This window comes from Ovis canadensis, chromosome 18 (assembly GCF_042477335.2).
Source record: "Ovis canadensis isolate MfBH-ARS-UI-01 breed Bighorn chromosome 18, ARS-UI_OviCan_v2, whole genome shotgun sequence".
In the NCBI taxonomy this organism is placed as follows: Eukaryota; Metazoa; Chordata; class Mammalia; order Artiodactyla; family Bovidae; genus Ovis; species Ovis canadensis.
In genome coordinates this window covers 82,633,135-82,659,811 of record NC_091262.1, presented here as the reverse complement: position 1 = coordinate 82,659,811, position 26,677 = coordinate 82,633,135, and the positions used below count along the sequence as shown (strand labels likewise).

The following is a 26,677-nucleotide window of genomic DNA, read 5'->3' as shown; positions in this document are numbered from 1 at the left end:
CCCCACCACCCGGTGCCCCCCTCCCCAGGCCTGCGCCCCGCAAGGCACGGCTCTGTGTGCTCGTTTGCTCCGGGCCTGGCAGGAGGTGCTGGACGGGCAGGCAGCTGGCTGTGGATTGGCCGGCCCAGAAAGACCCCGCCTCACTGCCGCTGGTTCCTCCTCCAGGGCTGGGCTGTAGCCCCTCCAGCCACAGCTCGCCCCAGGGTGGGCTCTGTGTGTGTGTGTGTGTGTGTGTGTGTGTGTGTGTGTGTGTGTGTGTAAGCTTTCCCCAGAAGATGGACGCAGGGCTCTGGGAACGGGCAGCAGTGTGGTTAGTTCAGCCCTGGCCAGGGTCCCTGCTGACCCCAGCTAACAGAGCCGGGGCCTTTCTGGTCCCCCCCGCACCCCCCACCTCGTGTTGGCAGAGAAGTGGCCATGTCCTCCTGCAGCCGCTGACTCAGGCCCGCATCATCTGGAAGAGCAGCTGAGGGTGGAGGGGAGTGGCGGACGGGCAGGCTCCGTGTGGGCTGGGGGCCTGCAGGGCCTGCGGGCTGGGCCCTGTGCAGCCAGGGTGTGCCTCCCGCGGGCCGAATTCCACAGCGCCGGGCCTGTCCCGGCCTGCTGGCAGCCAGGCACACTGCTGCAGACGGCGGGCGGTGGTGTCCAGTGGTCTGGTCCAGGAGCCGTGTGGCCAGACGGCCCAGGCCCAGATCCGGTTTTTGCGGCTGACAAGCTGCCTGGCCTTGGCTGCTCAGAGCTGGGCCCCCCGACCCCGTTGAGGGGGAGAGCAGTGACATTCCCGCTGCGGGGGGTGGTCCTCTGAGAGGCCCCCTTCCCATCTGTGCCTCTAGCAGTGTCCTGAGGTGTGAGTGGGCGCCTCAAGTCCAGGGGAGGCGGTGCTGGGCAGCTTCACTGGGGCAGGGACAGTGCCTTCAGACAGGCCAGGCGGGCAAGAGGGAGCCCTGAGGCAGGGGTAGGTGGGCTCCAGGCTAGACATTTACTACTGGCTCTTGTTTGCATTTCATGGACACAAAAAAGTGGGCTTCAGGCTGGATACTTAAAGCTGTGAGCATTTCCTGAGACCAGAGATAGGTGGGCTCCAGTTGAGGAATTTACAATCAACCTCTTGTTTGGCCTCCAAAATAGAAGTCAAAACAGAAGCTGGGTTAACAGGCGGTCTTTGTCTCTTGTAAACACCTTAAGGTGATAGTCGCAGCAATAGTCAAGGTGACTGTCAAGTCAGGGACAAAGAGCGGCAAGACCCTGTCTGAGTGAAGAGTTAAGGGGTCTCCGCTCCCCCCTTTTTGGGGCAAGAGAAACACCACACATGTGCAGAAAGCTTCCTTGTGGGCCAAAAGTCAAGGAATAATGCCAGGTCATAGTGAGTCTTGCTCTTCCCAGAAGCCTTCCCTTCGAGACTTCAAGAGACATCTTGGTTGAGGTGAGGGTCCCACCCAGGGGAGGGTCCCGGGGTAGGTCAGGTGTGGAAAAAGAAATCAGAGAGTTTGCTCAGGGTAAGCAAAGACCCAGAAGAACTGACCTAAATAAATGGCCTAACCGCCTCTTCGCGGCACCCTTCCTCCCGGCGGGCGCCCACACCCTTTCTGTCTGGGTGTGCGCCTCGGCCTTGCTGCCGTCCCATTGCAACCGCTTCCTCTGTGTGCTCTTCCATGTATTGTTGTGCCTTGCCTCTACTAATAAACGTTGTGCTTGCATTTACAGTTTCTGCCTCTTTGATAAATGCATTTTTTTTTTTTAACTGGCAACAAAGATCCAGGGAAAAGTAGCTTCTAGCCTCTAGCCCTTGCTGGTCTGGTGGCTGTGATCCCTGGTGTTCATCCAGGGTTCCCAGGGTCAATTCCTGGACAGGGAATCAAGATCTCGCTTCACACCACAGCCCACGCTGCCTGGTGGAGATCAGAGTCAGGGCGGAGACCGTGCAGGGTGAGAAGACGTGGGAGCAGGAGGGGTTCAAAGGGGCTGTTGGCTGGAAGATTCTTCCCAGCCTGAGAGTCGAGAGCTACGTCTTATTTGGTGGGAATCTTTAGGACTGCAAGCCTGAGAGGCAACATTTCAAGTGACCCTGAGTGAACTGCTCTGAGGGGGTGAGGGGAGGAGCCAGGTTACCTTTGCAACAGAGGGTAGACAGTCTGAATGTCAAAAGGTGATTGTTAATTAAAGAAACCCATATAATCCAGGTTAAAGAATTTAGTGCTTTACTGTATATGGGAACATGCAAGAGTCTGGGCTCACTGCAACCGCTCCTTTGATCTGCACCTCAGCGGTCTGGGGCCAGGTTCCTGGGTTTTCTTTTCGGAGTTTCCCCAGAGCTCATGAGCTCACAGTAGGGGGCTGCAGACCCTGGTGACTGCGTCACCCTTTGTTTGCAGATATGGCAGGAAATATTCCATTTCTCAACATTTGAGCAGGGATGGGGTGGGGGGCCCTGACTCCCCGCATGAAAGATCCCAGGCGAGGCTGTAATAGGGGATCTGGTGGGGGTTAGACAGGCGTACACATGTGGGAGAGTGTTGGGAGCTCAGCTTTCACTCTACGGGGGGAGAAGGCGCACCGCCTGGCGTTGGGAAGACTGGGATAAGGGTGAGGGGGCAAACTCAAGTGTCCAGCAGTGAAGGCGGCCAGGCCCCCTGGCGTTCGATGGTGATGAAGTCAGCTTGGCCTGTGGGAACAGCTGGCAATTTACAAAGGCTGGGGACGCTCGAGAACCTGTTTTGATCATAGTGCTGCCTTCCTTTGGGGCCTCAGGCCCCGTTCAGCCCCTGACTGCCTAGATAAAGGCCCCTTGGGGTGGCTGGCTCTCCCACGGGTCCTGGGCTTAAAACCATCAGAGTGAGGGAGACACACCGGGCTGGGACCCCAAGAGCTCCGTGTCTCTCTGGCTGTCTCTGGATGGCTCAGTGTAGCCTGGCTTCGTGGTTGACCTCACTGATGGATGTGGGCCAGCGCCCGGGGCCCCAGAAAGTGAAGCAGGCATCCAATGGGCAGATGAGGCCAGGAGGCCAGCCCTGGCTGGAAGGGCCCTGAGCACTGGACACAGGCACCTGCGGAGACTCGCCTCCTTCACCTTCGTGTGGCTCTGCGGCAGCTGCCACCTGTTGGCTGATGGGGTCCTTGATGCTAAGGGTGCGCTCGTGGCCACGGACAGCAGGCACCGTGGCCAGGCTTGGAGCCCATAGCCCGGGTCCTCCTGCCAGCACCAGCTCCACCTTGGGTGGGCATCTCCCACCCTGGGGAGGACCAGGCCCCTCTGTGCACCCCTGTCCCCTCCCCCTGCACCCCTTCACATTCTCACCCCACCCACTTTCTCCCAGAGGCTGGGTTGGGACCTAGGGGTGAGGTCTGGTTGTCCTCAGCCTACAGATGCAGAAGTTGAGGCTGGAGCCGGAAGCAGCCCAGTCAGGGAGGTCTGGGAGGGACCGCAGGACCGTGCTGGAGATAGCCAGCGGGCAGAGGCAGGCCTCTGGCACAGGTCTAAGGGGGCCCTTGGGGTGCAGGAAGGCCCAGGGACCCAGCAGGACAAGTGAGCGTTGGTGTTCCTGGTTGGGAGGTGACCCTCAGGTCAGGTGCCGAGCCCTCTCATGGGAGGCCTTACCTGGCTGGACGGGCCTGGGTCCTGGGCACAAGCACAGATGGGGGACAAGTGGGGACGTACGGTGGAGGGAACCACGTGCTCCCCTCTGGGGCCAGGTCTGCTGCTCTGGGCAGGGTGAGCTGACCTCATGGCCCACTGTCAGCTAGAACTGGAGGGGCGGGGTGAAGGCAGAGCTCCAGGAAGCGGCCTTCCAGCGACAGAATTCTGTTTTCAGGGTGTGCATGGGTGTGTGCATGTGTGCGCCCGCGTCCAGGCCAGGCGGGGGAGGGGGTGTGGGCTGGCAGGGCTCCTATTGGTGGTCCAGAGGTTCCAGGCTCCCCTCAAGAGTGCTCTTGGAGGCTTCCAGGGGCAGGGCGTGGCGGGCGGCGGGGACGCTATCCTGAACTCAGTGTCCGCGGGAGAAGTCACGGGTGACCTGAGCGCCTCTGGCCCACATTATCCTGGGAGGGGGACGGCCTGTCCGCTTTCCACGGGGGTGGCAGCGCCGTTCTCCATGGACCCCTGCCAGTCACACCTCCTGCCTCTGGAGACTTCTCTAGTCCTCCACCCCCGGCTCCCGCAGCCCCGCCCCGTCCCGCAGCCCCGCCCACCCCTCGGCCCCGCCCATCCTCCCGCAGCCCCGCCCCTTCCCCTCAGCCCCGCCCCGGGAGAACCGCGCCTTCCCTTGCCGGGCGCCTGGTCCCATGCCTTCGCTGCCCCATCTCCACCCCACCCCTCCCCGACTGCGGACACCTGGGGGGCTAGAACACGCCGGTCTCCCTACTACCTGGGCTTGGAGAGGTGGTACCAACAGGGGGCGGGAGAGGGCTCCGCAGGGTCAGTGCAGGCCGGGGACAGGCAGCCTCCCCCTCCCCCTGCCCAGGCCTGGGGTGGGGGTGTTGGCGGGAGTTTCCCAGCTCCTCTGCCCTACGTGCCCCAGGTGGAGCTGGGGGGTCCTGGGAGCGCTGGTCCCCTGTTTGGGGAGGGTGAGGGAGGGCAGGCCGCTGTGTGGGGCTGAGAAGGCAGCTGCATCTGAGTCATGCTCCGGAAAACGGGGGAGGCCGCTCCCACCGCCAGCTGTCTCCTCGGGAAGAGAAGGGGGAAGGGCCTCGGGCCCTTCTTCCCTGCCTGGCCCTGGGGACGCTGCGGGCTCTTTCCAATGTCACTCTGCCTCAGCCCCGAGAGGGGCCCCACAAGCCAGCACGGAGGGGCGTCTGATACTCAGCCAGCAAACCCAGGCCACACTAGGGGCTCCAGCCTGGGGACTTTTCAGGGACCCCCCTCAGCTCGGTCCAGGGACCCCAGAGCCTGCAGGGCTCTCCTGAGTCCAGCCCAGCACAGGCATGCCCTGCCCCCAGCTGTGACCGATAGCCTCTGTCCCCAGGCTGGGAAACCTCAGCTCAGAGCCTCTGAGCAGCCCCCAACCTCCCATGCAGCTCATCCCTGAGACCATCAGCCTATGAGTGGGGAGACCCTGAGGCCCTCCTCTGGCTTCTGCATCAGACCCTTCCCTGGGCCCGGGTCGGGGGTGGAGGGGACACCCTTTATGGCTGCCCACTCCCCCACCCCACTCTGTCCCCTCCATTAGGCTGCACTGCTTTCCCACCCTTCTGGAATTATGGCAAATTCCCTGTTATGTCATGTTATGTATGGGGCAGTGGGGGGGGGGGGGCAGCAACTGAGGCACAGGAAGGGAAGGGGCTCCCAGAGCCCCCGTCTCTCTGCAGGGCTCTCCCAGCTGCAAAGCTGGGAGCTGGGCTGGGCTAGTGGGTTCCGAGGCACGGGAATGAGGCACAGGTTCAGCGGTGACCCTTCTGTCCGATGGATCTTGTATAGGTGCTGGCAACTAGGGGCTGAGCTTCAGCCCACCCTGGGCCATGCGCCTCTTTGAGCAAGCACAGGTAGGGGGCCTTCCTGAATACACTCACGTCTCTGGGTTTCAGGGGACTGGCCAGGCAGAGGACGGTCAGGGCGATCCTTGTTGTGCCTGACTTGGGAAAGCCACTAGAAGGCAGAAATGGCGCTCTGGACCCTCAAGGCAGCTGAGGGACCCGGGGACTCAAAGGCCCCAGGGACCATGTGTGGTTCTTGTCCAGGGATGCAGAAATAGTCAAGAGCCTTTTGGGTGCCTGGGTCAGAACCCCAACCTGGTGGAGGAGAGAAGGTGGAATTGATGGGAATTGATGGACAGGAGTCATGGTGGGGGTGGCCGGGGTCAGGAGGGCCTCTCCGTCCCCAGGCTCAGCCCCACCCCACCAGCGCTCTTTCCTGCAGCTCCTCGCCTGGATTCCTCAGAGGAAGAATCCTGGGGTTGGACTCTCCGGACAGCCTGGGCCCCACACCCGCCCTTGGCAGTCTGTGTTGAGGCACCAAGGGGGTGGGAGATGGGGTGCTGCGAATGGGAGGCCTTTTCTTTGAGGCCGGGGTTCAGCAGGGCCTGCTCTGCAGAGGAGCGGAGGGAGAGCGAGATGGCAAGGTGTGCCTGCCACGGGGCCCCTCCTGCCAGCGGAGGTGGCTCTCTCTGGGAAGGTGCTGCGCCCCTGGCTCCTGACCCCTGGGTGGGAGAGGTGTATCCCTCTGGACCTCAGGACTGAGGAGGCCTCAGAAGGGCTGCTGGGTGACCCTGGTGGGCTTGGGCTTGGCCATGAGGGTGGTTGGCAGTCTGGGAGCAGCATGGTGGTCTTGGGAGTTGAGAGGTCATTTGTGTGATGGTCGAGATTGGGAAGTCAGGGACCCCAGCAGCCTGCTGGCAAGTCCTGTTGCCCCTCCCCATGTCAGGAACATCCAGTCTGTGCCCTGGCACACCAGGGTTCTGGGGCGTGACAGAGGCTTCCCATTTATACAAACAGAATCTGACTAGGAGGCCTCAGTGACAGGGGGGTGCGTTAGAGCTTCCTTTGCTCTCCGGCGCTGCCATGAGGTGCTTAGGACGGATTACTGGTAAAGCCCTTCTAGAATCCAACACCCATCCATCTGTCCATCTGTCCGTGTGTATATCCTCATCTATCCGTCCATTCATCACCCATGCGTGTATCGATCCATTCATCTTTTCTTCTGTCCACCCATCCATCACCTGTCTGTCAGTCCGTCCATTCATCCGCCTATCCACTCATCATCTACTTATGGATCCATCCATCTGCCTGACATTTACTGAAAGCTCGCCATGTGCTGGGCATGAGGTTAACATTGGTTATACGAGGTGAACAAAGGCATAGCATCACCCTCGGGTAGGGTTGCCAGCTGAAGTAATGGGAAACACAGGACCCTCAGTTCAATTTGAATTTCAGATAAACAACGAATACTTTACTGTAAGTACGTATGCAGTGTTTATACGCATACATGCATATTTGATGTAAACACGCAATATCTGATATAAGTATGTCCCAAATACTGCGTGGGATATACTTATACTGATACTTATTTGTCGCCTATCTGAAATCCAGACTTAACCAGGTGGTCTGCGTGTGATCTAGCAGCCCCAGCCTGAGGAGCTCTCTGAGCTGGTGGGATGACGCAGGATGACCGATGCATCAGCGTCCCTCAGCTGGTGGGATGACGCAGGATGACCGATGCATCAGCGTCCCTCAGCTGGTGGGATGACGCAGGATGACCGACGCATCAGCGTCCCAGCTGGGAGGGCGACTCCTCCTGCCCCTGAGAGTTGGGGCAAAGCTCCTTGAGGGGACGAACGCTTCCCTCTGCACAGAAGCCGTAAGCCATCAGTCCCACCACCCCTTGGCTGCACCTTGGTGCCCTCCTCCCAGCAGCGTCTCTGCCGGCAGCTCTGAGGTAAGCTCGGGTCTCTCATTAAGCCACCCGTGTGCCAGAGCACGGGTCCAGGGCACCCATTTCCACACGGGAGTCTCTGGGGGTGTTGATGACTTTCTCGGATGGGCCCTCCAGTGGGCCCTCCCCAGGTTCTGCGGCCTGATCCCCCCACCTCTCAGGCTGGGAGAGTTTGGGTCCAGGAATCCCTGACTTCCTGCACCGAGTGCTCCGTGCTTCAGGAGGCTGTGCTGGCCCCTGCCTGCGCCCCGCATTCCTTCCTGGCCCTGCTTTCTCTGCCCTTCGTGCTGCTGGCAGCCTGGGCAGCAGGTGGTTTACTGGGCCGGGCTTGGGTGTTTGCCCTCACTTCTTGCTGCTGGATTATAATCTCCTTTTGGGAGGGGCCCAGTCTTTTTGTTACTTTAATACCAGTTCATGCCAGGCAGCCAACAGCTACAGCTACTGTGCAGGACAGGCTTCTCCTCTCTGAAAATTGTTACACTCAGTCAAGTCCGACTCTTTGCGACCCCATGGACTGTTGCCTGCCAGGCTGCTCTGTCCGTGGGATTTCCCAGGCAAGAATACTGGAGTGGGTTGCCATTTCCTTCTGGGAATCTTCTCCATCCAGGGGTGGAACCCACGTCCTGCATTGGGTTGTGGGTTCTTTACCAGTGAGTCACTGGGGAAGCCCTCCTCCTTTGAAAACTGATCTAATGAAATCCTTAAAACAAATCTATGAATGTGGGAATATCATGATCTACATTTTAAAGTTGTAAATACCAAGGCTCAGGAAGGGTAAGAAGCTTCCTCAGGGTACTCAGCTGGGGACTTCCAGACCAGGAGCACAAAAGCACAAGTTCATCATTTTGAAAAATGCTTGTTATTAAAATATAAATTAATGCAAAAACCAAAGAAAAGAAAGTTTGTGGAAGTCACTTGAAACCGTGTCAGTCAGAGGTAACCATCATTCCATTGCTCAGTCCTATCCCAGACACCTTGCTTCACAAATTTGTGGAATGAAGGTTGGAGATAACTGAAAACCAACTTGGGCTAAAGCTTTAGTGCTTTAAAATAAAACGCTGAGCTTCATCTGGATTTAAGTGGAAGGACTTGCTGACTTTCAGATAAATATTTTAACAAAAGAGACTGGTTCCTAGAAGGGCTGCGTTTTCCATCGTCATTTTTTAAAACGGGGGTCATTATTTAAAGAGATAACTCCATGCGTAACATCAAAGGTAGCGGATATTTGCAGTACGTGTGCGGCAAACCGCAGAATACTTATGTCCAGAATATATAAATGTACCAAGAACGTCTGGAAGTCAGCAAGAAAAGGATAGACGATCCACAGGAAAACCGGCAAAAAGGCCTGCCTGGGCGACCGTGTGTTCAGGCACGCGCGTGACTGACAGCGATTCGGGCGTATGGAGCCCCTGGGAACACGATGGGCGGCGCCCCAAGGCTCCGCCCCCTTCCCCTGCGCTCTCGGCGATGCCTGACGCACACACAGGAAAGTGCCCCGAGGTCCGCGGAGCTCCGCGCCTTTCCGTGCACGCCGGACTCACCCTATAACCGCGTGCACAGCAGGGGACCATTCCAGTTGCCCTCGCGGCGCCCGCGCTCTTCTCCCGTCAGCTCCCCGCCCAGGAAACAGGCGTTACTGGCCTGGGTTGTTTACGCTGCACCGGACCCTGCACCCACCGGCCCGCACCGTTTCCCTGCTGATCGGCACTCCAGGGGCTCCGGCCTTTGCCTCGGATGCCTCCTGCCCTCCACAGTCACGTGCGCGGTTTCTGCCCGCGCCCTCCTGTCGGCTAAAGCTCAGCCGTGCGTCTGTGCAGGTGCACGTTCCCTAAGGGGCCTCCCCAGCTCGTACCTCAGCCGGGGACCGCGGGACCCGCTTACTGCAGAGTCTGCCCTTAGGTGCTCGGTCGTGTCTGACTCTTTCGAGACCCCGTGGACTGTAACCCGTCGGGCTCCTCTGTCCATGGAATTCTCCAGGCAAGAATACGGGCGTGGGCTGCCATTTCCTCCTGCAGGGGATCTTACCGATCCCGGGATCAAACCTGCATCTCTCGCATCTCTTCCTGCATTGCCAGGCGGATTCTCTACCACTGAGCCACCTGGGAAGCCCCTTACTATACATCCTTGCTCGTAATTGGACGTTTTCATCTTTATCATGTTGACCGTTCTTTGGGCTTGGGCTTTTCCGCTGTGATTTTAAACTGCATTTCCATGATGATTGATGCGATTGGGTCACTTCTGATGTGTTTACTGATCTCTTGACTGTTCTCTTCTGTGAAGTGTCTGTTCTGGTCTTTTTGCTCATTTTTCTACGGAGTCCTCTGTTCTTCACTTGTTGATTTGTAGCTGTTCTTTATATATTTATATATTCTGGACAAAAGTCTTTGGCGATTTGCTGCTCATGTACTGCAAATATCCCCCACCGTTATAGTTACGGTCATTATGCATATAGCTTTATTTATATTTTTATCTTATTTTTTTCTGGCCATGCTGTGCAACACATGAGACCTAGTTCCCTGACCAGGGATCAAACCCACACCCCCCATAGTGGAAGCATGGAGCCTTAAGCACTGGGCCACCGGGGAGGTCCTTGACTTATTTTTAAACTCTGTAAATGAGTGTTGTTCCGCAGTCTATATTCATTTCAATCTGCCTACACAGGTCATCCTTTTTGGTATCATTCTTTCTTTCTACATTTTTGTGTTGACATCTGAGACCGTTTTCCTTCTGCCTAAATAAATTTCCTTTAATATTCATTTCAGTGCAGATCTGACAAAGAAGGGTTGTTTTAGTCTGTGTTTCTCCGAAGTCCTGATTTCATCTTCATCTCGGAAGGATATTTTTGAAGGGCACAGAATTTTACTTTATTTATTTTGTGGCTGGGAGGCATATGGGGTCTTCGTTCCCCGACCAGGGATCAACTGAACCCATGCCCCTGCCCTGGGAGCGTGGAGGCTCACCTGGTGACTGCCAGGGAAGTCCCAGGAGCGGGATCGAGATTGGCTGTCTCCGTGGTTTTCAGCACCTGAGTGATCCGTTCCCTCGTCACCCGGCTTCTGTCAACGCTTCTTCTGGAGTCTCAGCGGCACTGTGGTGCTTGTGTCCAAGTATTGGTCTTACGTCCGCCTCCCCACCCCGAAGGGTGTGAATGACGCGGTGCAGGGACTCTGGATTCTGTTGTGTTCTCTTTAAGATTATTAACTTTTGGTTTGTTTTCTCCTGGGGTTGAGCACTCAGACCGCCCGCTGCCTCCTCTGTGGGGGTTGGCGGGAAGCGCCGTCGTGTGGCTGAGCTCCTTGGAGCAGGTCCTGTGTGAGCTCAGCTCACAGCCCAGCTGGAGGCTTGAGACGAGTTTATCAGGGAGTGGCCCAGGCCCCCTGTCTGTGGCTCTCTCTCCTTTCTGGGGCGTGTCCTCTCTTTCTAGCTGCTGCGGGCACTCTGTCCTCGGGCTCTTCCGGCAGCAAGCCCTCGTGGGCAATGTGCCTCCAGCCACCCTGCTGGACCCGGACGGGGCTGCCCTCTGAACCCGGGCCCCCAGCTGTCCCCTCTCCCCCGGGTCGGTCCCCTACGGCGTCTGCCTGGTTCTGGCTGCTCTCCGGGGCTGTCCGACAGTCGTCTCTGTGTCCAGAAGTTGCAGTTGTTACCTGTGTGAGAGCTGGTCCGACTAGGGCCACCTAGGAGCAGACCGTCCGGCAGTTATAGGGCTGGAGGAAGGCGGATCCTGCGGCTGGAGTGGCCGTGACCTGGGGCAGGAGGGGCCTCCCTGGTTGGGGACTGGCCTCTTCAGAGATTCGCCTGAGAGCTTGCTGATCAGCCTCCTCCCAAATACAGCGACACGATTCTGCAAATGCTTTGGAGTGGGCCTGGTGGGCGGCCAGTGATGGGTTTGAGGCCCCTGAAGTCTTTTGTTTGGCCCTTATGCTCCCAGGACTGTGCAGAGTGTGGCTGATTCCTCTTCTCCTCAGCCGCTGGGGCAAGCCCAGGCCTCGGCCTGGCGCCCAGACTGACAGGTGTCCCCCGGGGAACGAGACAGTTGTGAGCTATCTGCCCACATGGACCATTTTCCCGTCTTCAGAATTGCAGCCCATTTAGTCCTCAGGCTGCCCACAGCTCCCTGGCTCTGCTGTAGGATTTCTGTAATGAGCGTGCCTCTCTCAGCGGCTGGCTTCAGGACTGATGGCCTTCTGTACGGGACCCACCCTTGCCCCCTCAGAAGCAGACATCCAGTAATTATCTTTACTTTTCGTTATTTGCTTTCTGGTCTGCAGCTGATCGTTTAGCTTCAAATCCAAAGTGGGATGATGTTCCTGATGCTGCCTCTAGGCTTGGCCTCCTTTGAGTTGTAAAGATAAAATGAGAGATTAGATGAAAAAACAAAGCAAAACCTGTCAAAATCTCTGCTTCCCAGCTGGTCTTTAAACAAGCACAAGAAAATTTTAAAATGCTAGTGACTTTTGCCCTAGCAATCCCAATCCTGGGACTATATCTCAAGACAGGAGTTCAGAATGTGCCCGGAGATCAAGCTGCTCTGGTGTTTATGGCAGTACTGCTTAGAATGTTCCCTTGCACGGGTCACGCCCTGTCCTGGCAAAGGGCTCGCATAAAAGAAACTGTGAACCATGTGGTCCATGCAGGGCCACCCAAGGCAGACGGGACATAGTGAAGAGCTCTGACAAAATGCCATCTTCCGCGAGACCAAGTGGCAAACCCCTCTAGTACTCTTGCCGTGAGGTCCCCACGAGTAGTGTGAAAGGCGAGAGGGTGACGCTGGGAGCTGAGCCCAGGGTCAAAAGCGGCCCAGTGTGCCGATGGGAAAGTGTATGTGCGTGTTAGCTGCTCGCTTGTGTCTGACTCTTTGTGACCCCATGTCTGTAGCTCACCAGGCTCCTCTGTCCATGGAATTCTCCAGGCCAGAATACTGGAGTGGGTTGCCATTTCCTTCTCCAGGGGATCTTCCCAACCCAGGGGTCGAACTTGGGTCTGTTGCGTTGCAGGTGGATTTGTTACCATCTGAGCCACCAGGGAGGGGAGGAGGGCGATCACTAATAGCTCCAGTAAGAATGAAGCAGCGGGGCCAAAGTGGAAACTGCACTCAGTTGTGGATGTGTTTGGTGGTGAAAGTAAAGGCCAGTACTGTGAAAAATAATATTGTCTAGGAACCTGGAATGTTAGATCCATGAATCAAGGTAAATTGGACAAGCTCAAGAAGGAAATGGCAGCACGAACATTGACATCTTAGGAATCAGTGAACTAAAATGGATGGGAATGGGTGAATTTAATTCAGATGACCATTATATCTACTACTGTGGGCAAGAATCTCTTCCTTAGAAGAAATGGAGTAGCCCTCATAGTCAACAAAAGGGCCTGAAATGCATTACTTGGGTGCAACCTCAAAAATGACAGAATGATCTCAATTCATTTCCAAGCAAACCATTCAGTATCACAGTAGTCCAAGTCTGTGCCCCAACCACTGAGGCTGAAGAAGGTCAAGTTGACCAGGTCTATGAAGACCTGCAAGACATTCTAGAACTAGCACCAAAAAAGATGTCCTTTTCATCATAGGAGACTGGAATGCAGAAATACGAAGTCAAGAGACACCTGGAGTAACAGGCAACTTTGGCCTGGGAGTACAAAATGGAGCAGGGCAAAGGCTAACAGAGTTTTGCTAAAAGAACACACTGATCGTAGCAAACATCCACTTCCAACAACACAAAAGACAGCTCTGCACACGGACATCACCGAATGGTCACCAAAATCAGATTGATTATATTCTTTGCAGCTGAAGATGAAGAAACTATACAGTCAGCAAAAACAAGACTGAGAGCTACTGTGGCTCAGACCATGAACTCCTTACTGCAAAATTCAGGCTTAAATTGAAGAAAGTAGACAAAACCACCAGGCCATTCAGGTACGACCAAAATCAAATCCCTTATGATTATACAGTGAAGGTGAAAGTGAAGTTGCTTAGTCACGTCCAGCTCTTTGTGAACCCGTGGACTATAACCTATCAGGACCCTCTGATCATGGGATTTTCCGGGCAAGAATACTGGAGTGGGTCACCATCTCCTTCTCAAGGGGATCTTCCCAACCCAGGGGTCGAATCAGGTCTCCTGAACTGCAGGCAGATGCTTTACCATCTGCACCACCAGGGAACAGTAGAAGTGACAAACAGGTCCAAGGGATTAGACTTGGTAGTTGAAGTGCCTGAAGAACTATGGATGGAGGTTCATAACATTGTACAGAAAGGTGTGACCAAAACCACCCCAAAGAAAAAGAAATGCAAGAAGGCAAAGTGGTGTCTGAGGAGGCCTTACAAATAGCTGAGAAAAGAAGTTTCAAGGGAAAAAGGGCAAGATATATCCAACTGAACAGCGAGGAGAGATAAGAAAGCCTTCTTAAATGAACACTGTAAAAGAAGCAGAGGAAAACAACAGAACGGGAAAGACAAAAAAAGGGGAATGAACTGTATAGCCCCTCACCGCATAACGCCTTAAACCATGCTCTTTATGTTTAAAATTTTTTAACTTTAGACGCAGAAGGCAATTCAGCAGCCCAGCGTTTTTGGGGAGAACGATCCTCATGCAAAAAACCACTTGTACGATGGAAGGATCCACTTACCAATCTGTGGTATGGGCCAGACCCTGTACTAATATGGGGACGAGGGCATGTTTGTGTTTTTCCACAGGATGCCGAAGCGCCGCGCTGGATTCCGGAAAGGCTGGTATGCGCGGCAGAGGAACTCCCTGACACATCAAATGCAACGCATGACACTGAGCGAGCCCACGAGTGAGCTGCCTACTCAGAGGCAAATTGAGGCGCTGATGCGATATGCTTGGAATGAGGCTCATGTACAACCTCCAGTGACGCCTGCAAAAATACTGATCATGTTATTATTATTGTTACAGCGGATACAAAACGGGGCAGCTGCGGCTTTTTGGGCATACATTCCTGATCCACCTATGATTCAATCCTTAGGATGGGATAAAGAAACAGTACCTGTATATGTTAATGATACAAGTCTTTTAGGAGGAAAATCAGATATTCACATTTCTCCTCAGCAAGCCAATATCTCCTTTTATGGTCTTACTACTCAATACCCTATGTGCTTTTCTTATCAATCACAGCATCCTCATTGTATACAGGTGTCAGCTGATATATCCTATCCTCGAGTGACTATTTCAGGCATTGATGAAAAAACCGGAAAGAGATCGTACCGTGACGGAACCGGACCTCTCGACATTCCGTTTTGTGACAAACATTTAAGCATCGGCATAGGAATAGACACTCCTTGGACTTTATGTCGAGCACGAATTGCATCGGTGTATAACATCAACAATGCCAATACCACCCTTTTATGGGACTGGGCACCTGGAGGAACACCTGATTTCCCCGAATATCGAGGACAGCATCCACCCATTCTTTCTGTAAACACTGCTCCTATATATCAGACTGAACTGTGGAAACTTTTGGCTGCTTTTGGTCATGGCAATAGCCTATATTTACAGCCCAATATTAGTGGAAGTAAATATGGTGATGTGGGAGTTACAGGATTTTTATATCCCCGAGCTTGTGTTCCTTACCCATTCATGTTGATACAAGGCCATATGGAAATAACACTGTCATTGAATATTTATCATTTAAATTGTTCTAATTGCATACTTACTAATTGCATTAGAGGTGTAGCCAAAGGAGAACAAGTTATTATAGTAAAACAACCTGCTTTTGTAATGCTACCTGTTGAAATAACTGAAGAATGGTATGATGAGACTGCTTTAGAATTGTTACAACGCATTAATACGGCTCTTAGCCGTCCTAAAAGAGGTCTGAGCCTGATTATTCTGGGTATAGTATCTTTAATCACCCTTATAGCAACTGCTGTTACTGCTTCTGTATCTTTAGCACAATCCATTCAAGCTGCTCATACTGTAGATTCCTTGTCATATAATGTTACTAAAGTAATGGGAACTCAAGAAGATATAGATAAAAAAATAGAAGATAGATTATCAGCTTTATATGATGTAGTTAGAGTTCTAGGAGAACAAGTTCAGAGCATTAATTTTCGCATGAAAATTCAATGCCATGCTAATTATAAATGGATTTGTGTTACAAAAAAGCCTTACAATACTTCTGACTTTCCGTGGGATAAGGTGAAAAAACATCTGCAAGGAATTTGGTTTAATACTAATGTTTCTTTAGATCTTTTACAATTGCACAATGAAATTCTTGACATCGAAAATTCTCCAAAAGCTACTTTGAATATAGCTGATACCGTCGATAATTTTTTACAAAATTTATTTTCTAACTTTCCTAGCCTTCATTCACTGTGGCAAAGTATAATTGCTATGGGCGCGGTTCTGACTGTTGTGCTTATCATAATTTGTTTAGCTCCTTGCCTTATTTGTAGCATTGTTAAAGAATTTCTACATATGAGAGTTTTAATACATAAAAACATGTTGCAACACCAACATCTTATGGAGCTTTTAAAAAATAAAGAGAGGGGAGTTGCGGGGGACGACCCGTGAAGGGTTAAGTCTTGGGAGCTTCCTGGCAGGTATGCCGGGCCCTAGGACATGTGCCTAAGCTCCCTGTCCCGCCACCCTCAAGAACTTTTGTAACCCTTAAGGCTCCAAGATGTTTGGTTTCGGCAACATTTCATAGAAGATAGATTATCTTATTGTGTATACTTCATAGAAGATAGATATTCTGATTGTGTTCTGTATACAATGGTAAGGGTCTGGTGATTGTATCCTGAGATTAAAAAACAACCTTGTGAGTGCCTTAAGTCACGTACTTTACCCTATATATACCGCAGCACAATAAAGCAAGGTATCTGCCATTTTGGGCTGATCCTCTCAACCCCGTCTTTTGTCTCTCTCTTATTTTCTTAGCGGGGACGCTCCGTTCTCTCCCTGTGCAGGTGCGACTCTTGCTTGTGCTGGCCGCGGCAACCAGAGACCTCCTCAAGAAAATTAGAGATACCACGGGGGCATTTCATGCAAAGGTGGGCACAGGAAAGAACAGAGTACGTAAGGACCTAATAGAGGCCGAAGAGATTAAGAAGAGGTGGCAAAAATACACAGAAGAACTATACAAAAAAAGGTCTTGATGACCCAGGGAATCACAATGGTGTGATCACTCACCTACGGCCAGACATCCTGGAGTGTGAAGGCAAGTGGGCCTTAGGAAGCATCACTACAGATAAAGCTGCTGCAGGTGATGGAGTTGCAGCTGAGCTAGTCCAAATCCTAAAAGGTGATGCTATTAAAGTGCTGCACTCAATATGCCAGCAAATTTGGAAAACTCAGCAGTGGCCACAGGACTGGAAAAGGTCAGTTTTCATTCCAAATCCAAAGAAGGGCAATGCCAAAGAACGCTCACACTACTGCACAGTTGCACTCATCTCACACGCTAGTAGGGTTATGCTCAAAATCCTTCAAGCTAGGCTTCAGCAGTATGTGAACTTAGAACTTCCAGGTGTATAAGCTGGATTTAGAAAAGTCAGGGGAACCAGAGATCAAGTTGCCAACATTCACTGAATCATGGAGAAAGCAGTGGAGTTACTAGAAAACCATTTACTTCTGCTTCATTGACTACACTAAAGCCTTTGTGTGGATCACAACAAGTTGCACAAAATTCTTCAAGAGATAGGAATACCAGACCACTTCACCTGTCTCCTGAGGCACTTATATGGAGGTCAAGAAGCATCAGTTAGAAGTTTACATGGGACAACTGACTGGTTCAAAATTGGGAAAGGAGTACATCAAGGCTGTATATTGTCACCCTGCTTATTTAACTTCTATGCAGAGTACATCATGCGAAATGCCAGGCTGGATGAAGCACAAGCTGGAGTCAAGATTGCCGGGAGAAATATCAATAACCTCAGATATGCAGATGACACCACCCTTATGGCAGAAAGTGAAGAGGACCTAAAGAGCCTCTTGATGAAGGTGAAAGAGGAGAGTGAAAAAGCTGACTTGAGACTCAACATTGAAAAAATTAAGCTCATGGCATCTGATCCCATCACTTCATGTCAAATAGAAGGAGGAAAAGTGGAAGCAGTGACAGGTTTTATTTTCTTGGGCTCCAAGATCACTGTGGACCGTGACTGCAGCCATGAATTTAAAAGACACTTGCTCCTTGAAAGAAATGCTATGATAAACCTAGACAGCATATCGAAAACCAGGGAGATCACTTTGCCAACAAAGGTCCATCTAGTCAAAGCTATGGTTTTTCCAGTGGTCATGTATGGATGTGAGAGTTGGGCCATAAAGAAGGCTGAACACCAAAGAATTGATGCTTTTGAGCTGTGGTGCTTGAGAAGACTCTTGAGAGTCCCTTGGACTGCAAGGAGATCCAACCAGTCAATCCTAAAGGAGATCAGTCGTGACTATTCATTGGAAGGACTGATGGTAAAGCCGAAGCTACAGTTCTTTGGCCACCTGCTGTGAAGAGCTGACTCATTGGAAAAGACTCTGATGCTGGGAAAGATTGAAGGCAGGAGAAGGAGGCAACAGGGATGAGATGGTTGGATGGCATTGCTGACTCAATGGACATGTATTTGAGCAAACTCGGGGAGATGGTGCAGGAAGGGAAGCCTGGTGTGCTGCAGTCCAGGGAACTGCAAAGAGTTAGACAGGACTTAGACACTGAACAGCAGCACCTGAGGATGCTGAGAGAAAAGCCCCTGAATAATAAGTAACTTGTTGGAAAAGATTTTGGTTTATGCACAGTGTGAAGGGTGTAGTTGTTAAAAAAAAGTGGTGGCAAACATAGTAGAAACACACTCAGGCTTTACTGTTGATAGAAGTTTGCAGGCTTCACGGCCCACGTGTGGTCTGAGGCCGTCGTGTACACGTCCCCGCTGGAGAGAGGAGTCTGGCTGGGCCAGTGTGCCTGCTCTCCTAGCCGTGGGCTCAGGCATTCACTCTCACCACAGGGTACAGAGATTCACTATCTTCTGGTTGCCTGTATTTTCTGATTTTTTAAACAACTCTTTTTTGATTCTGTGCTTTTGAAGTTTGCTTTACATACAGTAAAATGTGTTGACCCAATGTGTGCAGTTTGATGACTTTTGACAAATAAATAGCTCTGTGTGACAAGGCGAGTTTCCACCCCCAGAGTCCCCTGTGCCTCCTTCCGGCCTCCTGTGACTGTGGGTGAACAGTGATTGGAGAAGCCGTGTTTGCAGCTCAGGGAGGCGTGTCCACGTTATCCTTGTCTCCGGGACCTGGCAGCCCGGGCCCTGCAGCAAGAGGAACCCGCCCTGCACCCCCTGCCCCGCCTGGCCGAGGCTGCCCTCCCTCCAGCTCCCATGTCAGCATGGGGTCACCTGGCTGAGGGACAGAAGGCCTATTGTACCAGGGACGTCCTCTGCCCTGTAGAGGGGGCGGGAGGCCGCGTTCCTGGGGTGGGGAGGCACGTCCTGTGAGCTGCCAGCCCAGAGTCAGCCCTGCTGGAACCCAGCTGGGGCGGCAGGAGCCTCAGGGCAGGCGAGGGCGGGCTGACTCAGGAGAGGAGTTCGGTCTGGGGACAAAGTGTGGAGCCGCCCCAGGGGTTGCAGTGGCCTCAGGGGCGTTGTTTCGGCCAAGATCCCACAGCCTTGTGGCTTAAATCCCAGCTGCTTTGCTCTGGGAAGACCTCTCCCCTGGGGGGCGGCCCCGTCTTCTCAGTGTGCACACAGGGGAGGGGCTGTGAGCTTGGTGTCTGTTCCTCTTGTACGGGCACCAGCCCTGCAGAGTCGGGGCGGGCCGCCCGCCCGACGCCAGCAGCCTCACGGGGGCTGGAACTCCACCAATGCAGCTGGGGGACATGGTTCAGCCCACGATACCCGGGCACTGGGCCGGGGCCTGCGGGGCGCGCAGCCATGCTCCTCTGTCCTGGAGGGAGTCCTGGTGAGGGGTCCTGGGCTCCTTCTCCCTTCCTTCCCCAGGTGCCACCCCCCAGGTCTGCCAGCCCACTCCTCCCACACCCGGGGGCTGCTCTCTGCCCAGCCCAGCCCCCCAGTTGCAGCAGCACTGGCCTTGGAGGGGGTGCCTGGTCCTTGGGGAGGAAGTGGGGATAGGCAGTGGGGTTTCCACCTGCCACTGGAGACCCTGAGCGCGCGTGCCCGCCGGCAGCAGGACTGCAGCTCAGGACTGCATTCACAGTGAGAGGGGCTGCCTGCTAAGCTCAGGCTCTGATCTGTTTATCGAGGCCCCTCCCTGCCCTGGACTCCCTTCCCGATCTCCCAGTTAATCCAGTTGTGGAAAATGCCCCACAGCAGGCGTGGGAGGAGGGCGTGGAGTTTGTGTGTGAGTGCAGGTGTGTGTGTTGGGAGGGGGTGGTCTCGGCCACACTCCCAGTGCATCAGGCCCCCTCGGCAGACCCCCTTACCTATGCCCAGGCCCTGCTGCAGGATGGGGGCACTTCATGCCCCCAGGTAGAGTGTGAAATGCTGCCCCTGGGACTAGCCGCACGGGCCTGCTGTGCGGAGGCACAGACCCGGCGAAGCTTCAGATGGCACAAGAGGGGTAGCAGAGCTGTGGGGGGCCACAGCCTTGCCCATGCAGGTACCTGCAGAGCCTGTCTTCCCCATCCTGTCTGGACTCATGGTTTAGGCGGGCTCCTCCCCAGTCAGCCCCAGGAAACCACAGAGAGCAGGAAGAATGCACTTAGCGGAAGGTAAACACCAAGCAAGACCCCAGGGAAGCCCCTGAGAAGGAGACTAGCTTCGTGGGGGTGGGGGCAGCGGGTGGCGGGAGCAAGGCCTTTGTGGGCACGCCCTTCAGGGGGACGAGTGGCCAGGCTGCGGGGGTGGGAACTGTTATCACGTGGTTGGTCCTCCTGACGTCACGCTTCCGAAGTCAGCTCATTCAGAAGGCAGACGACAACTTGATCAGTCTCTTGGGAAATGAGGGTTTTGGAAGCTCTGTGCCAGAAACAGGACGAAGCCTGAACGTGGATGTGTTTCTATCAGAAGTCACAACATCGCAGGTGGGCGCGTCCCTGCCCTCCCTGGGCTCTGGGGCCGGCGAGCAGCGGGGGCAGCCCTGTGGAGCCCGAACGCGACCTCAGGAAGCGGTGCCAGCTTCCCACCACACCCCCGAAGTCAGGCACTATGGTTGGAACAGGTGGGCCAAGAGTGTGAAATGCTGCTGCTGCTGCTAAGTCGCTTCAGTCGTGTCCAACTCTGTGCGACCCCATAGACGGCAGCCCACCAGCCTCCCCCGTCCCTGGGATTCTCCAGGCAAGAACACGAGTGGGTTGTCATTTCCTTCTCCAATGCATGAAGGTGAAAAGAGAAAGTGAAGTCGCTCACTCATGTCTGACTCCTAGCGACCCCATGGACTGCAGCCTACCAGGCTCCTCCGCCCATGGGACTCTCCAGGCAAGAGCACTGGAGTGGAGTGCCATTGCCTTCTCCGAGTGTGAAATGCAGCTGGGATTAAAGTGGAGCTCGTGGGGTAGATCCCCCGAAGCGGATAAAGGAGGAGAGAGTCAATGAGAAGCGAGCTCAGAATCGTGAGAGGACCGCAGCAGAGATGCTCGGTGTGATGCCTGTGACTGTCAACGTGAATCGGACCACAGAGAGGACAGGGAGCAGGACGGATGCGGCCGAGCCCACGGGCAGGTTGCAGGACTGGGAAAGCAGCAGAGAGCCAGAAACTGTGGCGAGCCGAGATCAGGAAACACACAGAGTGTCTCTGGGGGTGGGGACCATCTGAAAACGCAGGAGACGTTTTCCAGATCTGAGCTGGAAGGATTCGAGGGCTCAGATGCTGATGGGGGAGGTAAGGGCGTCCAGGCACGCTTCTGTTTCCAAATACTGGAGACAAAAAGAAAATTCTAGCAGTTTCCCCAAAAGAGAAGATGACTTCTCACCAAAGAGCACAAGTCAGGTTGATATCTGGCGTCCCGACAGCAGCTGTGACTGCGGAGTGGGGCCGAGTCCGCAGAAGAAAAGCGTCCCTGGACCCGGGAGCGCCCTCGAGGGGGGACGGTGAACTCAGCCACGACAGGAAGGAAGCTGGCTCCACGACTCCCCCCCCTCCCCACCCCCCTGCCCTGGGAAATCTGTCTGCAGGGAGCGGTCAGTGGGGAGGGAGAGGAATCAGGGAGGATGTCCACCCCACCCCTCAAGGCATTGGGAAGGAGGGACCACACCCCGGGTTCAGATGACTGTCATCTGAGAACACTTCTGGCTGAAGGAAGAGGAGCTGGCTGGTCACAGCCCTCAGGTGCAAACAGTTTCCAGCTTCCGGAGCTGGACCGCATTGAGGACCGAATTCCGGGCGTCTGTGCACCTGGACGGGAAATGTCCCAGCTTCTATTTTCGCAGTGTGCGCTGAGTCGCTCAGCCACGTCTGACTCTTTGCGTCCCCGTGGACTTTAGCCCTCCAGGCTCCTCTGTCCACGGGATTCTTCAGGCAAGAACACTGGGGTGGGTTGCCATTTCCTTCTCCAGGGGATCTTCCCGACCCAGGGATCAAATCTCTTATGTCTCCCACACTGGCAGGCGGGTTCTTCACCAGCAGCGCCACCTGGGAAGCCCCTCCCTTGCCTAAACTGAGTGCTCACCTGTGCTGGCAGGAAGAACCCCTTCCCCACCTGGAATCCAGGTCCAGGCTCTCAGAAGCACTGGTTGGTGTTTCCATACTGGTGGTCATGAGACCCATCTTTGGATCTCCATTAGCACACCAGCGAGAAGCCTCATTCATTGCTGCATAAGCAGCTACGCTTGCTGTTGTTTTGGTAGCTGTATTTCAGTGGAAATGGTTTGCTCTGCAGCACGATGCCTTTTATTTTATGCATTTACAAATCGTGTGCTGGGAAGGGAATCCGCAGGCTTCCCCAAAGGGGCGCAGCAAAAGGCTCACCCACCCCCCACACCCCAGGGGTTGGTTGACTGCCCTGCAGGGCCTCTGCAAGTCGTGGCACGGCTCTGTGCCTCAGTTTCCCCATCTGTAAAACAAGGGGAATGGAGGGCAGGTGAGTCGGCACTTCTCAAGTTCCGCACGCGTCAGCACTCCTGGCCGCTTCGGGACCGCCGGGTGGAAAGGAAATCAGACGCTCTTAGGATTAAATGGTGTTCACAGCACACGCCAAGATCCGCAGGATCCAGCTGTGGGGGCCTTAGAAAGAAGCTGATGAGACAGAGTAGGCTCCAGATTAGAGGAGGCCTGTGTGCAGCGCCGCCTTTGCAGACGATGAATCTTAGAACCTGGGGCGCGGGGGCGGGTACACTAGAAACCTGTGAAAGGCTAAATTGGCCCAGAGGAAAGAGGCAGCTTGAATACAAGTCAGCGCTAAGGAAACGGAAGTGGCGGTCAGACTGCCAGCCTGCCAAAGACCGGCCCAGGCCCAGCTGGCTCTACAGGGGACCAAACTTTAAAGGATCAGTTGATTCCTTTTCTGGATAAATTGTTTCAGAAAAGAGAAAGATGAAAGAACCACAAGCAAGGTTGCCCAGCTCCCATCATGAGGCTAGAATGAACCTTCACTCTAACGCCAGGTAAACGTATGAAACGATGCCCTGCACATCTCCCCTGTGAGCGTAGGCTGAAAGCCCCGGGTAACTCGCTAGTAACTCACTGGGTAGGGCTGGGCTCCTGGCTGCCTCTTCCTGCGCGCTGCAGCCTCTGGCCTTGGTCTTGGCCTGGGAGCCTGGCCGGAAAGCCCCTCGGTGGACTTCAGGCTCTGCAACTTCTCACGAGCTGAGCCGGGGTGGGGGGTCCTGGTTGGAGCTGGGGGTGGGGAACAGGGGGGAGGGGGCTGGCTCCCCACCTGCCCCCTCCTTTCTTGTTCCGGATCTTGCTGGGAATGGGTCTCAATGATGCCGTAGTAAACACGCTTAAAAAAAAAAAATAGCCTGTTTGTTTTAGAATAGGTTTAAGAGCTACAGAAAAGGTGCAAAAATAGCACAGAATTCCTGTCTACCCTGTGCCGAATGCTCCCTCAAGGTTAACATCTCGCCTTAGAGCGATGCTTGTCGTGACCAGTGAACCGGGATCGATGCCTCGCCACCAGCTGAAGCCCCTGCTTCGTTCAGGTTTCCTTGGTTTATGCGAATGTCCTCTGCCGTCCATGTGGATCCCACATCGCCCCGGTCACGCTGTGGCCTTGGGGTTCTCGCTGGGGAGACAGTTCTCACACTTGCCCTGACCCGGACGCCCTCGAGGAAGACTTGGCAGGTATTTTGCAGAATGGCCCGCAAGTGGGGTTAGTCTGATGTCTTCCTCGTGGTTACACTATGGCCACCGGCTTGGCAAGAAGCGTATAGAGGGAACGAGCCGTTTCCACCTCTTCTCTTCATGGGGACTCAGTGTCACCTTGACGTGTGACCCGGGACGTTGGTCCCAATCTCCAGGCCGAGGTGTGTTTCTCAGAGGCCTCCAAGGTTGAGTGCCTTTCTCCCCACTTTGCATACTGTCCTCTGGGAGGAGGCCACGCTGCAGCCACCCAAGGGCTGGGGGGTCGCCTTCTGCCTCCCTGAGCTTCTCCATAAACCATGTGGAATTCTTCTGCAGGTGTGACCCAACTCAGGTTCAGCTGCTCGTCACTCAAGAACTCCAAACTGAGAGACAAGGGCTGGGGAAGAGGAAAGACAGCTGTGCTGGGGAAGCTGGCCGACCCAGGGAGAAGGCGGACTCATGGCCCGGTGAACCAGCGACCCCTTTCCCAGGCTTTGCTCGGAGATCACCCGGGGATAAGAGGCAGGGGCCAGTCTGCTAGTTTTGGAGACACTCGTCTCTCTCACCCAGCTGTACACCGCCGCCGGCACTTGTCCCTTGTGACTGGGACGTTGGCTGAGCCTTTCATCTCCGGCCAGCTGGTCCTTCTGGTTCCCACAGGCCTGAGGTCCACGTGCTTGTGGGCGGCATGCCATTAACTTCTCCTGCCTGGTGGAGGTTTCAGCATCTGCCAAACAGCTCAGAAGACATGCCTAAGGCTGTCACGAATCGTCCTTGAAGAAGAACTGAAGACCCTAGGCTTGGTTTAACGACTAAACTATCTCTATTATTTTGTCTTGATTGTTTTCCTTTCTTGTATTTTCTCATGTCTCTGATTAAATTTAGCCTTTGGAATTCGGGGAAGGCCTAGGAGGCAACAGGAAGCACGCAGAGGACATAGCGGGGAGGGGGGATGCAGTTTCTGCCCTGGGAAGGCAGCTTGCTTGCACAGCGAGATTTGTATCTTCTCTTCTATTGTTTATTTCGTCATGGGTTCATATGGCTATGTACTTTGGATGTTTATTTTACGCTTCGGATCAGAACCCTGCACTATTTATTTTATTCCTCAAATTGTTCCAGTCTTGGTCGCTGGGAGCCCTTCAGGGGTCTCTTGTGTCTGGGACATGCCTGTAGCTTGCTGACGCTTTCCTACTCTCTGGCATGACAGGAAGCTGCAGGTTCTCTGGAATGTTCTCTGCCCCAGCCCTAGAATCAGCCATTTCTCTAGGGAGCCCTGGTTCCTCCTGCTGGAGAATCCCATTAGAAACTGGGATCTGGGCCCTGGTGAGGGGCTGGTTGCTGCTGGGATGTTGCTGCTTCTCAGCCCTCTCGGCGGACACGGTCAGGGAAAACACGCGTGTGCTAACTGGTGAGCATGCACACATATGCGCATGTGTCCACGCGTGCCCACCTGCACGTGCCCACCTGCGTCTCTGTTGGCTGCACTCAAGGTCCTGTTCCTGCCGGCGTCTCCACAGCGGATCCATCAACACGCAATTGTTCTGAACTCCTCCTGCTCATCTGAAAATCCCCACTCAGCAGAGGACACTGGCCCCCACCCACCTCCCACTCACTTCCTCCTCACAGTCCAGGGCACAGAGGCTCACCTCCTCCTCACACTCCAGCGCACAGAGGCTCACCTCCTCCTCACACTCCAGCGCACGGAGAGTGGCTCCAGGACTGAACCGTGTGGGAAGCAGCTGTGCTCGGGCGCTGTCCTATCTTTCCTTTGTCTTAGTTTCTGTTCTGGTCGTTCAGTCACTCAGTCGTGTCCAACTCTTTCGCGACCCCATGGACTGCAGCCCGCCAGGCCTCCCTGTCCATCACCAACTCCCGGAGCTTGCTCAACTCATGTCCATTAAGTCGGTGATTCCATCCAGCCATCTCATCCTCTGTCGTCCCCTTTTCCTCCTGCTTTCAATCTTTCCCAGCATCAGGGTTTTTTCCAATGAGTCAGCTCTTCACATCAGGTGGCCAAAGTATTGGCGCTTCAGATTCAGCATCAGTCCTTCCAATTCTGGCTTTTAGAATTGGTTTTATCTCCTTGCAGTCCAAGGAACTCTCAAGAGTCTTCTCTGACACCACAGTTTGAAAGCATCAATTCTTGCCTGCTTTATGTTCCAACTCTCACATCCATGCATGACTCCTGGAAAAATCTTAGCTTTGATTATATGGACCTTTGTTGACAAAGTAATGTCTCTATTATTTAATATACTATCTAGGTTTGTCATAGCTTTTCTACCAAGGAGCAAGCGTCTTTTAATTTCATGGCTGCAGTCACTGTCCACAGTGAATTTAAAGTTTCGATCTTTATCTTTTGTCTGTACCCACCCTCAGAATAGGCGCTGAAACATGCTCAACCTCCCTCTTGCTAAGCCACCACTCTGTTTACCTAAACATACCTTTGTGGTGGGCTTTCAGTGAATTTATCAAGTCAGGAATATTTCCTTTGGCTCTATTCCTAATTTGCTGAGAGATTTTTGAAAAAAGTCACAACTAAGTGTTAAATCTTTATTTAAATCTTAAGTGTCATAAACAGGTGTTAAGTCAGTGCTCTCTCTGCATAACCTGAGAGAATTCTATGTTTTTTGTCCTGTAATCTAATCTTACGGGATTTGCATTGATCTGTTTCTGATATTGGACCTTCCTCAAAATCCCCAGAGACCTTAGATCTCTCAGGGTCCCAGAAGAAAGAGGTTTGCATTCAGATTAAGTACACTGCAGGAGAGCGTAGTTGAGGGGCAGTCTGTAAGGGAGTGGCAGAGTGGGGGCCCCCAAGGACTAGTGCTCCTGCAGAGTGGCCAACGTGGTGGGGAGAGAGGATTCTGGAACCCGAGAGGGAAGTGTCGTCGAGAGGGGGACACCTGGAGAGGAGCCCGGAGCCCCCTCAAGTGTCGTCTGGGGTGGGGAGGCAGGCGGGGCTGCAGAGTTCCCTGGGGTGGCCGCGGTGGGGTGGGTGCGTGTCAACAGGCTTGGTGAGGTTCCTCGAAGGCGGACCTATGACCTCAGGGTGGCTCATGAGGTCCCAGGTTTCTGACTTACTGTGGGATACCTGGGGAGGAAGCCCTCGCCTCCAGGAGGAGTCCTGATGGTCTGGGTGCCCTGCAGCTGT

General features: G+C 54.0%; 1 long non-coding RNA gene across 2 annotated transcripts; it reads left to right on the top strand.

Moving 5' to 3' along the window:
* Positions 1–4,220: 4,220 nt before the first annotated feature.
* On the top strand, positions 4,221–25,800 carry LOC138423864 (uncharacterized). 2 transcript variants are annotated; one of them, XR_011250494.1, is made up of 5 exons: positions 4,221–4,372; positions 5,408–5,472; positions 7,015–7,360; positions 23,314–23,526; positions 23,863–25,800. It is a non-coding gene; the product is annotated as an uncharacterized lncRNA (long non-coding RNA). The 2 variants fall into 2 exon arrangements; XR_011250495.1 differs by lacking the exons at positions 23,314–23,526; positions 23,863–25,800 and adding an exon at positions 14,043–16,217.
* Positions 25,801–26,677: the final 877 nt, after the last annotated feature.